The sequence below is a fragment of the Orcinus orca genome, chromosome 18, assembly GCF_937001465.1.
Source record: "Orcinus orca chromosome 18, mOrcOrc1.1, whole genome shotgun sequence".
NCBI lineage: Eukaryota > Metazoa > Chordata > Mammalia > Artiodactyla > Delphinidae > Orcinus > Orcinus orca.
Window position 1 is genome coordinate 10,225,280 of NC_064576.1, and position 14,093 is coordinate 10,239,372.

A 14,093-nucleotide genomic window follows, 5' to 3' on the forward strand; every position below is an offset into this window, starting at 1 on the left:
AATGCTCAGGAATGTGCAAAAAATATTATTAGTTGCTTTAAATCTCAAAACGTTATAAGATGCCTATTAAAAAATTATACGAGGGCTTCCCTGGTGGCGCAGTGGTTGAGAGTCCGCCTGCCAATGCAGGGGACACAGGTTCATGCCCCGGTCCGGGAAGATTCCACATGCCGCGGAGCGGCTAGGCCCATGAGCCATGGCCGCTGACCCTGCGCGTCCGGAGCCTGTGCTCCACAACGGGAGAGGCCACAGCGGTGAGAGGCCCGCGTACCGCAAAAAAAAACCAAAACAAACAAACAAATAAATAAATAAAATTATATGAACAGCATTAACTTTCTCTTTGATGCTGGATATTCTTTTTTCCTCTCTTTATGTAATGACCTTCCTGCACAGTATGTGCTACCATTAAAAAAAAAACAAAGCCTAGGGAAATAAAAGGAACTGCTTGCTTAATATAAAAAACATTTTATTTGAGGTACAGTCAGCAATGTAACAGAAAACATATAATAATTAAAATTATATGTTTTGTTAGGGGTTAAGTTTGTTTTAATAAACAAAACAACTAATACACACTTTTGGATACTCTTGCATTTATCATGAGTTCTAGGGAAAAGGAGGAATCCTGCATAGAAAACATTTTAAAATGAGTCCTGATCTCATACCTACTAGGTGACTAGAATCAAAAAGACATTAGATGTCAACTAGACTTCCAGTGGTGATCATTTAACAATACATACCAAAACTGAATCATTACGTTGTACACCTGAAACTAGTATAATATTATATATCAATTATATTCCAAAAAACACAAAAAGACAGTAACACATGTTGGCAAGGATGTGGAGAAATTAAATAACTCATACATTGCTGAGGGGAATGTAAAATTCCCCTCAGCAATGTATGGGTGTAGCTGCTTTGGAAAAGTCTAGCAGTTCCTCAAAAAGTGAAACACAGCATTGCCACATGACCCAGAAATCCCACTCGTAGGTATACACTCAAGAGAAATGAAAACATACATCCACACAAAAACATATATAAAGGAATGTTCATAGCAGCATAATGGGTTGGCCAAAAATTTCGTTCAGGTTTTTCGACATCACGAACTTTTTGGCCAACGTGATATATAATAGCTTTTAAGACAAACAATGCAGATGTCCATTCTGAAGGAAAAATTGTGGTATATCCATAAAATGGAATATTATTTGGCAAAAAAAAGAATGAAGTACTGATGCTACAACATGTATGAATCTTTGAAAACATGCTAAGTGAAAGAAGCCAGTCACAAAAGACCACATATTGCATGATTTTGTTTATATGAAATGTCCAGAACAGGTAAATATATAGAGACAGAGAGTAAATTAGTGGCTGCCAGGGGTTGACAGGGTTGAAGGAAATGGGGAATGCCTGCTAATGGGTCTGGGGCTTCTTTTTGGGGTGATGAAAGGGCTCTAAAACTGATTGTGGTAACGGGTGCACAGCTCTGTGAATAGACTAAAACATACTGAATTGTATTCTTGGAACAATGGGTAAATTGTGTGGAATGGGAATTATATCTCAATAAAACCGTTGTGTGTGTGTGTGTGTGTGTGTGTGTGTGTGTGTGTGTGTGTGTGTGTGTGTTTTAAAGGCTTCAGAGGCAGAAATTTGGAAATTCTCTATAAATCAAGCACCTATATTCCAGCCAGATGCAAAAGGTACAATTGGACACACAGGCGAAGAAAACAGTAAACATGCAAAATATCTACAAAAGCAACAACAAAAATAGCAATGTTGGAATAAATGTAAGTATCTGCTCCTAAGGGCAAATACTTAGAATTATGTAGTAAGCAGGATGTTGACAATTCCAGTCAAAAATAACTACTTTTTACACATATAAAAGAACAATGTGAGTCTGTACCTTAGAAATTCCACTTAGAAGTCAAATGAACTTATCTGCATTTGAAATTGAAGAACAAAAGGCTTAGTTTCTAACAGTTTTGACCTATTTTAGACAGACATTTATTAACTATTTATTTAAATGCTTTAGCTTGAAATACTATAGGCACCAGAAAGCAAACACATATGAGCAATTCAGTTCTACACCTTCTGTTCAATAAAACTCGCTTCTCCATGGCAGGGGGTACAGAGAACACTACCCAGGGGGTTAATCAAAATTCCCTTAGAATAATTGAAAAGCATTTGCATTTTCCCCCCAGAAACCACACAAAAAAGTCCCAGTAAGCAGAACATATAATCTTGATTATTAGCACTGAGCCTGTAGCAGCACAATGTGCTGTCCCCAGAAATCAAGTAACAGGACACAATACCAGTATGTGATAAGCCAGTGATGTCTGCCCGCATGAGACCCAAGGAAATTTTTAAAAAATCAAAATCAAAAGATAGACAATGATAATAAGTTGCACATGTGATGTTCTGCTACTGTTGCAAAGCCAACTGCACATTGTGACAAATGTAATCATTCTCAGAGCAGGAACGGTGCCAGGAAAGACCTTGGAGGTCACCGACCTCGACCTTTCATTTTACAACAAAGAAAACAGGTTTAGGAAGGTCACACAACCAGTTTAAAAGCATTACTGGGGCTAGAAATGAGATCTTTCAGGGCTCTTTCTGTTAAAAAAAAAAAAAGAAAAGAAAAGAAAAGAAATTTTCTGAGTATATATACTACAGAGGGTGTTACCAAAGAAATGGAAGATTCTTAGGAACTTCTGAGAGCCATGCTGGTAAAACTCCACACAGAAGTGCTATACTAACCACCTATGAAAGTGCACGACCACAGCGTTTTGGGGACACTCAAAATTTAAATCCAAGTGATGTGCACGTCAGCCCGAGGGAAGGAGAACTACATTCTATACAGTATAGGTCCGTGATGAAGGTTTGGGTAGCTGCAGCCTGACTGACTGTGCGGGTCCTTTCTTCAGGAAGATGACAGTAGCGCTAACGCACAGAAAAAGGAGAAGGCAAGGAGGTGGGCCCCAGAGGGTGTGCTGGGTGAACGTTAGAAGTGATTTGCAGGTTTCAGCACAGCACAGGTACACTCAGTCTCCCTTCGCTCTTGTTAGCATGTAACCCAGACCAGCTCTAAAGTTATTCTAACTAACTAGCTTCCTTATTATTCTAGTGCCACCATTCAGTCAACATTCTGGAGGGCAGGTTTAAAGATCTGGTCACTGGAAGAAATCTCCGTCACCTCAAATTAATATAAATGCATTCTGGTTTAGACATCAGTCTTCGTGAGTTTAGTTACTGGACATCAGTTCCCCCGATTCTGTTACCAGGTTCTCTGTGTATTAATCATGGTTTTTTTAAATTTTCTGTATGTCTTGGGGGCCTTACAGGCCTGAGAGCGCCTGCCCCCCCAGGGCCAGCTAACTCCTAAAGACAGTGACGCTCATATGCAACCAGCCACCCGCTTTATCTAACTCACACACCAAGCCATGGTTTCCTGCCCCAAATCACCCTAAGGCCAGGGACCAGACAACTAGAGACCACCCCTAGAGCCCAAAGCCTACTGACATTATTCAAACTAGCCAATCCTAAACGGTTTACCCTGCCCTACTTGGCCTTTCCTGCGGAAACCCCAGTAAAGGCTCCCACCCATGCTTTCCCCGCATTCCTTTTTTGTTTCCTGACCCGGCTGGTGCTTTCCCAGTGGCCCTGTGTGGCATGGGGGACCCCCTTCTCTTAGGAGACGTAAGTAATAAATTCTTTCAGTAGCATTAACTTCTCTGTGCCGGCACTAAGTCACCTTTATAAATTAAAATCCTGCAGGTACATTTCAGAACCCCCTGCCAAGTGAAGACCAGGCCAGCAGACCCACTGAGGGCCAGGATGCAGACTGCACGGAGTGGAGGTGGGGGGAAGTTATCAATGAGGGGTGAGGCCACCACTCTCACCTCCTCACAAGCTGGCCTTCAAACCACAAGAGCTGCCAGTTGGAAGATACAGGCTTTGTCAAAAGCTCAGACATGCTGTGTGTACATGTGGATCACACAGCATGTACTTATATAGGTTTATTTTCAACAAATTGATAAATTGATACAACAATATCTAATTGATCGTTTACTCTAAGTAGCCGTGGCATTAACAAAGATGATCCAACAAGGAAACTCTGATGGGCGAGCGTGAACTATAAAAAACTTTGTTCTTTTTGAAAAGAAATGTAGGTACAATCAAGAATATAAAAAACCAATATCAAAGGCCTTTGGATCATAACTGCAGACACTGATTAAGAGAAAACTTCATTTATAAAATTGATATATTGGTCAAAATTTTGTGAAGACACAAATGCACACAAAAGAGTCATCAATATTAGGAAAAAATAGTAAAACAATATATATGACATACATGTACATGGGGCCCAGTTCTTCCTCTAGTATAATCAAGACGCCAGCAGTTCTTTCAATTTACAAAGTAAGGCTTCATGAGATAACACAGAATGAACAGGGTGGAATAGCTGTGGACTGCTCATCCAGGGGCATGTTAAAAGAGTAAGTCTGCAGAGTGTTAGAGAGCTTTGTGAAGGGCTGAGGAGATGGTCACAGACATTTATATGCCCTTCCATAATTATTGTCTGGACACAGACCCTTTGGCACTACTGACATTTTAAGTCAGGTAATTCTTTTGTAGGGGACTGTCTTATTTATTGGAGGATGTTTCAGAAGCCTCCTTGGTTGGTGATGCTCGCAATAAATTTAACGACATCTGCCCATTAGATTCCAGTAGCAGCCCACCACTTGTAACAACCAAAATGTCTCCAGACACTGCCAAAGGTCCCCCAGGGAGCAGAATCAGTGGGTTGAGAACCACTGGTTTAGACTTGCAATACTGCAAAATATCGCCAGGCAATCTGTATTTCAAAACCCACCTGCGTTATTCCTAAAATCCTTCAAGGGGACTCAAAGTTTGGTTGAATAAAGTAGCAGAGGGTAGAGAAACAGAGGTTAAATACTTAAACTAGAACAATTAATCTTTCACGACGCATGTTAACATGTATTCCACACCCCAATCACCTTAAGTGTCAGCTGAGGTCGTCTTACATTCTCACTGAGAGGAAAGGCTTTATATCAAATGTATATCAAATTACCATTTTAATCTATTTTTAATATCTACAATAGTTACTTGGATAAAGATTACCTTTTCTAAGAGAAAGCCCCCGCCCTCGGCCCCAATATGAAACTAATTCACAAGGGGAAGCTGAAGGACACAGACCTTCAACACTAGCTGTTAAGTGGCTGGGCTCTAAGTTCAAACACAGAAGAAGAGGAGGGTTAGTCCCCCCACCTCCGCACAAGCTGCTCTCCACCAGGTAGTCAGGAATCATACAGAAGTGCGAAGGGCCACGGGAGGACCTAAATCCCAACCACGCACGTGCTGGTGTGAGGAAGCCAAGGTTTGTCGCCAGGTCCAGGTATGACATTATGGCTGCCCTCACCGTACGAGCCATTCTGACAAATCACAGCAGAGGCATCGCTTCATCCGTGAGGTGGGAGGCATGCTGATGATCTCAACGGTTGTGGGAAGCAAACGAGGTGACCAGCCGTAGGCAGCAGGCTTACTGCAGGCGTTCTGAGCACGTTGTCTCCCGGCCACCAGGGAAGCCCCACCCCAGTTTTAAAAGGCCACTCTGCCGAGCAGCTGAGACAGGAAAGGGGTGTTCTGAGCTCTAGGACACAGTGGACTCCAAGGGTGACTGTTAGAACGTACACATGAATTATCTCCCCACCCTTAAATTAGGCAGGGCTTCCACTTCACACAAGGTCACTGGGCAGTTTCACGTGTCCCCTGATGCTTTGTAATTACCTAGGTAATTAACACTGATTAGTCATTACCTAGTCATTACATCAGCTGTCCCCCACAATCTTGAGAATTTACACCATACAAAACATATGCCAGCCTGGGAAAGCTACCTCTCAGAATACATACCTGAGCTACTAATGACTACGGGACTTTCCCATGCCTTGCCAGGCATCCTGCCATATACCTTCCACACACAGGGCAAGTGCCACAGAATATTACAGAGCTAGGCAACTAAATGCTAGCTGAAAAAGAACAGAAAAGTACTTCTTCATCGATGCCACTGTGAGGTGATGCATGTAACATACTCTACTTGATGCATCTCACCAGGACGATGACAGGCAAAGTGGAGCCCATGGAATAGCAGTGGCTTCTACGATCAGGTAGTAACTGTACACTCTCGCTGTGGACTCAGGATGCGAGGGTCTCATGTGAACAATAACAGTATGGCTATTCCAACGGTTAAAAGGATCCGAATAAACAGAATGCAATTACACAAACTAGAACTTGGCCTACCTTTCAGGAATGGCTGTCCAGGACAGATCTGGTTTAAGATAAAATATGAGGAAGACTAAGAACAAGTAACCCACACAGCCAGTAGTCAAGCATGTTCCTAAGTCAAATCAAGCATCAGGCTAGCTACAGTTCACTGTTATTTTCTTTGCATAAGGCATTTGAGTAGGTCGGGATGTATAAGCATGTGTATATAAGATCTTGTAAGCTTCAGGCCACTGAGAAGTATCACATTTGTTCTAGAGAGCTCATCTCTAGAACATTATATTTATTAGTGAAATGAGAAAAGGAAACTCTGAAATCCCAACTACTACATATAGTCTAGGCCAGTGGTTCTCACCTAGGGATGATTTTGCCCCCTCCCTATTCCCAGGGCCATTTGGCAATGTCTGGAGACAATTTTGGTTGTTATATCTGGGGAGGTGTTCTGGCCTCTAATTGGTAGAAGCCAGGGAGGCTGCTAAACATCCCATAGTGCACAAAGCAGTTTCCCACAACAAAAAATTATCCATTTCAGAATGTCATTATTGACAAGATTGAAAAACCCTGATCTAGGCCAAAAATAAAAATTGTCACTGTCTTATGGGTCTAACTAAGTCTTGGAATAATTCAGACTAAACCTAAAAGACTGCAGTTGATAAGTAAACTTAAAAGATACAGTTGATGATACTATGGATTTAATCATACTTTAGGTCCTATCATGTCCCTACCTGATTAAAAAATATGTATTATGAATATATAATCAATTATTTCAAATAATCAAATGCTTGTCCTATCCTCTTAGTATAATAAGAAACAACCAGAACATTGTTCCTATGCTCCACTCATAAGACCAGTAATACAATGTAGTTTTGGGTATCAATTTCCTAAACTAGACACTAATTCTACATTAAGTGTGAAAATATACTCCAAATCCTAGTCCTGGGCTACTTTAAACCGATTTTTACAAATGCAGATCCTTAGGCCCTACTCAAACCTAGGGAATCAGCTTCACTGGAACCTGGGGATTTGCATTTTCAGCAAGTTTGCCAGGTGATTCTTACACATGCTCAAGTTTGAGAACCACTGTCTGACTTGGCTTCCATGAGAAAGAGCTGCCATTTCCACATCATTCTCACCATAAGGTAAATAACAACAATCAATTAATTTTATTTATGTATGAAAGATCAGCAATACGTAGTACTACACCACAATGGCCTTAAATGGTTTTCCTAAACTAAAATCCTTTCGAAGTGAGGCTGGTTTATGAAGTCCCATAAGCACCATCGTAACAGGGCCTATATCAAAAGTATGTTGCCTTTCAAACGCAAGACACCAAAGCCAAGGCTGTTCTTGGTGAACTTCATTATGCTTCAAGGAAGCAGATGTTCTTAAGCATCTTGCTGCCACAGGTGCAGGTTTAAATACGTGCTTCATATTTAGCATCCAATGACAAATGGTATGCTAACTGTGTGAGGCGGTCAGAAATCATAGGATGAACAAAAATTAGACTTTCCAAATAAAACAGAAGTATTTTCCTTCTGAATATTTTGATAGATTGCCTACCAAGTGTGATCTCAGTTGAGATTACAATTTCAGATGACAGCATGTCTCCAAAGCAAGCAAGAAAAAGGAGGGAAAAAAGCGAGGTAAAATGACTGCAAAGGGAGAGTGTATTCCATATTTTCAGGGGCTATAAAAATAGTTGAGCCACTATATGCTAAGTTCCTACTATTTTCAAACATTTTACCAACATTTTCTTATTCAACCATTACCAATTCCATGAAAGTAGATATTTTGCTGATGAGAAAATTGAGGACCAGAAAGGTTAAGTAACTTGTTCAAACTCACAAAGCTGGTAAGTGGGAGATGTAAGATTCAAACATAAGAAATCAAGCTTTATTTAGTATACCTCCCCCAAACCCCTCACCTCAAAATTCACTAACATCCTGGTAGTTTACAGAAATTTCTTGTGAACATATAACTAACTGCAAATATTTTAAATTGACAACATTTCAAAGAGTGTTGTGTGTGTAAGTTTTACAACTAACTCTACGATGCTATATGGCCTATCTTGGAAACTGAATGGAATCAAGCATTCTAAAATCCTAAAGCATCGCACAAACGTAAGGCATTCTGTTATTCATTAAAATCAGTTTTAGTTTGAGGATCTTTGGCAGACGGCAGCAGGATTTTGAGATACTATGAAATAATTAGAGACACCCTAGGATACTGTGAAATCATGATTGAGGTGAAATCATGATCGAGGTTGCACTAAATTGGCTTCAATAGCCACACATAATAGAAATGATTTGGACAACAGATAATGTCATTTTAAAATAATTATATTAGAGATGCTAGATGCCTCCCCCGGATGTGGGCATTGCCCAGGGGTCCATTCTGGGCCTGTCCCTTCACCATCCCCTCAGGCAACCTCACCTACTGCAGACTTCAGATATCACCTCTTCATGCCCACAAAGTACCCACTGACATGCTCACCCTTCATCATTTTCCCTGTCTTTCCCTTACATCATAGAGGCCCCTCTGGCATTTCAAACTTAAAATGGTCAAAAACCCAATTCATTATCTATTCCACCTTTCCTCTTGTGTAATCCTTCCTTCCCTTCCTCCTCTTTTGCTCCCACAGTTAACTGCAGCGTCCACCACATCTAGAAACCTCAGCATCATCTTCAATTCTGCCTAATACATAAAACTAGACTCTGGATCCTTAAGAGGAGACTCTCAAATGGACCTCTTCTTTATTTGCTCACTCTCTCAAGATCTCTTTAAAATCAAGACAAAACAAAATACACCTCAGGTGATACTGAGATTCTCTTCTTTCAAAGTCTAAAGAGTAGTCCAATCTCCTTGGCATGGTCCTGCAACACCCAGCTCCTGCCATTCTAGTTTCATCTCCCACACAGACCTTTGCCACCTGCCTGCCACCCTCACTAGCCAACCTGCTCTTCCTTAAACCCGTGGGCAACCTCATGCTTCTCAACCTTCGTTTATTCCCTGTGCTTTCTCCACCATCATCACAGAGCAGTTTCTGAACATGCTGTCTCAGGGACTTTGCAGATGCTGTTCCCTTCTATCTGAAATGCTCTTCCCTGACTGCAAATTCTATTCATCCTTAGAGTCTAAGCATGAGCTCGACATATTCACTGGGGAGCTTTTCACAATTCCCCCATTTCCTTTTTCCAAGCCCCAGAATACGTCTCCTTCATACAAACGTCTATTATCACTCTCATCACACTCATATTTCTATATCCTCAGTTGACAGTGGGCCACTGCTGGCAGAGATGTCTTTTTCCTGTGGATTGCCAGAACTCAATGTCATCACATAATAGATGCTCAATCAACGTGAGATGACCGACTACCATGACTACCAATAAATGCCAGGCTTTATGTATGCTCATTAAAAAATGTAATGACTGGGCTTCCCTGGTGGCACAGTGGTTGAGAGTCCACCTGCCGATGCAGGGGACACGGGTTCGTGCCCTGGTCCGGGAAGATCCCACATGCCGCAGAGTGGCTGGGCCCGTGAGCCATGGCCGCTGAGCCTGCGCGTCTGGAGCCTGTGCTCCGCGATGGGAGAGGCCACTACAGTGAGAGGCCTGCGTACCGCAAAAAAAAAAAAAACAGAGAGACTTCATCAACCCTCCACAAAACGTCTAGCCTGTGGCCACCACCTGCTTTCTATGGCTGGAGGGGAAGAGGGTCAGGAATAAGGACAGCTTGACGCAGTGGGCATGGAGCCCTGTGTGTATAGGGTGGAAGTGGCTGTCTGATGAAGGCCCTGGGGTTCTATGCTAGACACTTCCCAGTCCCCTCTCTTTTCCCCATCCAAGGAAACTAGGACCAGTGCAGCTTGGTCTTAACTTAACTGCACTTAACTTGGGTTAAGTGAGGCAAGTCCCAGGGTTAATTCAGTCAGATGTCCTGCCAAGGGGTAAGCACACAGGGAAATAGGCCTCCAGGTAGCTGCAAAGGCTAGGACATGGGGCCACCATGCAAGAAATCCCAATAAGCCATCGTGCCCCTCCTGAAACCCCAGTGATACAGAGAAAGGGATGGAACAGAGAAGGGAGAAAAAGGCAAATGAAGACTAGAGATGAGTCAGACACGTAAAGAGAAGGATTTATAAGGTACAGAAGACCAAAGAAGTTCTCTGGATGCTTATTTTTCGAAGACAATAATAAGCGAAAACGCATGACATAATTTACTTCTCAAAAGAGTACTGGTAAAGAAAAGCAATAACAAACCTAGTTCATTTTCCAATTATTTGGAATTTTAACAAATGGGAGTTTACTCTATTAAAATTCCATATCCACAAGTGAGTTTTCAGAAAAAGTAGAACTTTTTGATGGTGTTCCTATATCTATAAATATGAATGATGCAGATTTTGGGTCCTATGATATCAGATGACAAGATTCAGCCCAAGCTTCAGCTCTTGCTAATTAAACAAATCAATTAAGAGACTGCAGTTGCAACTGTGTAGCTGCTGTTCTATAGTAGCAATAACAACCCCAGGGGGAGGTCTTTTACTACATTAAAATGCTGTCCTCCACAACTCCATCTGATATTATTAGAAACAGTTATTTGTGTCTTGCTGTCATATTAGTAGCAAAGGCAAATTATGGAAATATGCAGACCAGAATGGTCCCAGTATGAGATCAGGTTGGGTTTTCAGCCTCCAAGGGAACAATTGCTGAAATTCCGAAGCTCCCCAAAGTTCTTTAATGGAACTGATAAATCTATCAGCACAGCATCCATTTAGAAACTAGGTAAGGGTCACGTATTTACATACTTTCCTGCTAAGCTGATACAATTCAACTAGATGAATTATCATATTAAGTTTACCCTCCTGAGTTAAACTGATGGAGTTCAAAATTGTTTTCGATGGTTGTCATTAATCGCTGTTACTTTGTGAATGCTTACTTTGAAATCTTATTGTGCTAGTGTAACAAGGGTCATATTAATACCATTCTTCATGGTAAATCTTTGTAAAACATGTTTATTCTACAGATATTGTTACTCAAGCTTTCAAGGCTAATGAGAAATAAAGTATATTTATTATCAATAAAAACTTAATTTAAAATGTACAATTTGAGATTTAAACTAGCTTTAAGAACTTTAGCATGATTTGGTTTCATTAAGATCTCTGGCTAAGCTTCAAAGACGTATAATTTGATAGTTCCTCAAGAGTCCTTGGGTAAATGCCAAAAGCACAGCTATGAAGAAGCTGCTCAATGTAGTCGAAGCTTATTCTCTCTTTCGGGCAATATGTATTGATTTCACATGAAAAAAAAATTCCGCCTTACTGAGATATATGTTTGTCTTAATATTACGGCGTTTTAAAGATAATGGAACTTTAAAAAATTAAATATAAACAATGATTGCAATACAAGATTTGGAATAAAACAGTAACTTCTGCATTCTTCAAGTCGTAACAAAATATTCTTCCTTATTGTGAAGCACAGTTCAAGTAAGGAAGTAGGGTTACATAAAATACTGGACCTTTTCTACTTCTCTGTGAGCTTATACTATCTGACATACACAAACTCACAGCTTCACCAAAAAACATGCAAACAAAACAAACCCAGACAATTTACTATTTGAAATAGGCACAGATATCCTGGAAAAGTTCTGGGGTATGTAGCTCTACCAACTAAGTGTATACTGTGAACTAAATGTTTGTGCCCCCCCCAAATTCATACGTTGAACTACAATCCCCAATATGACGGTATCTGGAGGTGCCACCTTTGGGAGGTAATTAGGCTTGGATGAGGCCATGAGTGAGGCCTGGCAGGAGAGAGGCAAATGACGAGGCCCTGACGCCTGTGCCCAACACGTTTGAAGAAGAGCAACAAGGTCGGCTGAGTTGATGTGTATTTTAGAAGGATCACTTTAACTGCTATATTAATGATAAAGCAGGGAGCAGGGGTGGAGGTGGGAAGACTGGCTGCTGCAAGAATCTGGACAGGAGACGACGAAGACTCTGGTCAGGATGGGGGCGCAGTGGGAGGATGAAAGAGGGGAATCAAGGAAAAGACAAGGTTTTAGCTTAAGTTGCCATTTTCTGAGACAGGAAAAACTGCCTGGAGAAACTTTATGTTGGTTTGGTTTCTTTGCAGGTTGTGGCTATCAAGAACTCAGTTTTCAGTATCTGAGCCCTGAGAAATCTATTGGAATCCAAGGAGAGATATCAAGCAGCAGAGACAGCGTAAGTGCCCTTTCTAGCATGAGCACAGAGGTACAGAAAAACCTTCATGTAATATAATTCCAGGTAGTTGTGAGAAAGAATGACATGGATCTTTATGTAATGACTTAGAAAGATATCCACAATTTATTCTTGCATGAAAAGATGTATAAATCTATTTCTGGAAGCATATGTCTACTGTTAAAAACTTAAATACCTCTAGGGAATAAAATGAATACTTCCGTGATGGTTAATTTTATGTGTCAACTTGGCTAGGCAACAGTATTCAAATATTTGGCCAAACATTATTCTAGATGCTTCTACGAAGGTATTTTTTTAGATGAGATTAACACTTAAATCAGTAGACTTTGAGTAAAGCAGATGACCCTCTAATAATATCGGTGGGCTCATTCACTCAGTTGAAGAAAAAGGATTGACCTCCCAAGCAAGAGGGAATCCTTCAAGCACACTGACTTTGGACTTGAACTGCAACTCTTCCCTGGTCTACCCTGCAGGTTTGGGACTTGCATCCACAATCATGTGAACCAATTGCTTAAAATCAATCACTCAATCAATCAATCTCTCTCTCTGTAATATATAAAAATATAATACACACACACATCGTGTTGGTTCTGTTTCTTTGGAGAAACCTAATACAATTTCTTATAAAATGCATTTAAATAATATTTAAATTTTCTAATTAAAAAAATAAGCATGTGTAGTACTTATTAATCAGAAAAACAAGAATAACCACAAGGAGCAATACTTAAAAGTTTACATCACATCAGGCAGGTGCCTATACAAATACTTTAATATGTAAACTTTACTACACCTCTATACATATACAAAGCACACAGTAAATGCACCTTAGTACTAATATCCTTCCTATCTCAATAGCTGCAAAATCACTCTTCTTTTGCTCTAAGCCACAGGTCTGTCCTCTGATATTCTCAACACACGGACCTAACAGAAATACCCAGTGTGAATTTATAACCTGAACAAGGCACCCAAAAGACATGAACAGACATTTTACAGATTATAAATGATACCTAGCAAGTGAATACATGGAGAAATATTCAAATATAATACCAATAAGCAGAGAAATGCTAATTAAAACAATAAGGTACCTTTTTCAACAAATTATTTTGAAAATTATACTACTACTAATATGATCATTATAAACCTATAAGTAAAAATAATAACTATAAATTAAATTTATTTTCACTAGGTAGAGTTAAATAATTTTGAAATTATGATTCAATTTCATTAGAAATGTGGACTCCAAAGCACCTAACAAAAAAAGCTAGAAGGAAAACTGAGCAAAAACAAAACAAAACATATACAGAACAGAACAGCAAGGTCACGATTTTCTTTGTTTTTTGGCCATGCCGCGCATCTTGTGGGATCTTAGTTCCCTGAACAGGGATGGCACCCCGGCCCTCGGCAGTGAGAGCACAGAGTCTTAACCATTGGACCACCAGGGAATTCCCAAGGTCACTATTTTCAAAAGCATCTTTTTAAAATATGTTCTTATTTTTATTAAAAATGGGGAGAAAGTCCCCAGTGAAAAAAGGACTTAAAAGACTCAACAAACTACAGATAATTT

At 40.3% G+C, this 14,093-nt stretch overlaps 1 protein-coding gene across 8 annotated transcripts in view; it reads right to left on the bottom strand.

The window, feature by feature from the left end:
* The window catches only part of PCCA (propionyl-CoA carboxylase subunit alpha), a 385,988-nt gene that overhangs the window by 79,769 nt on the left and 292,126 nt on the right, over positions 1-14,093 (bottom strand). The gene's annotated exons all lie outside the window — the stretch shown is intronic.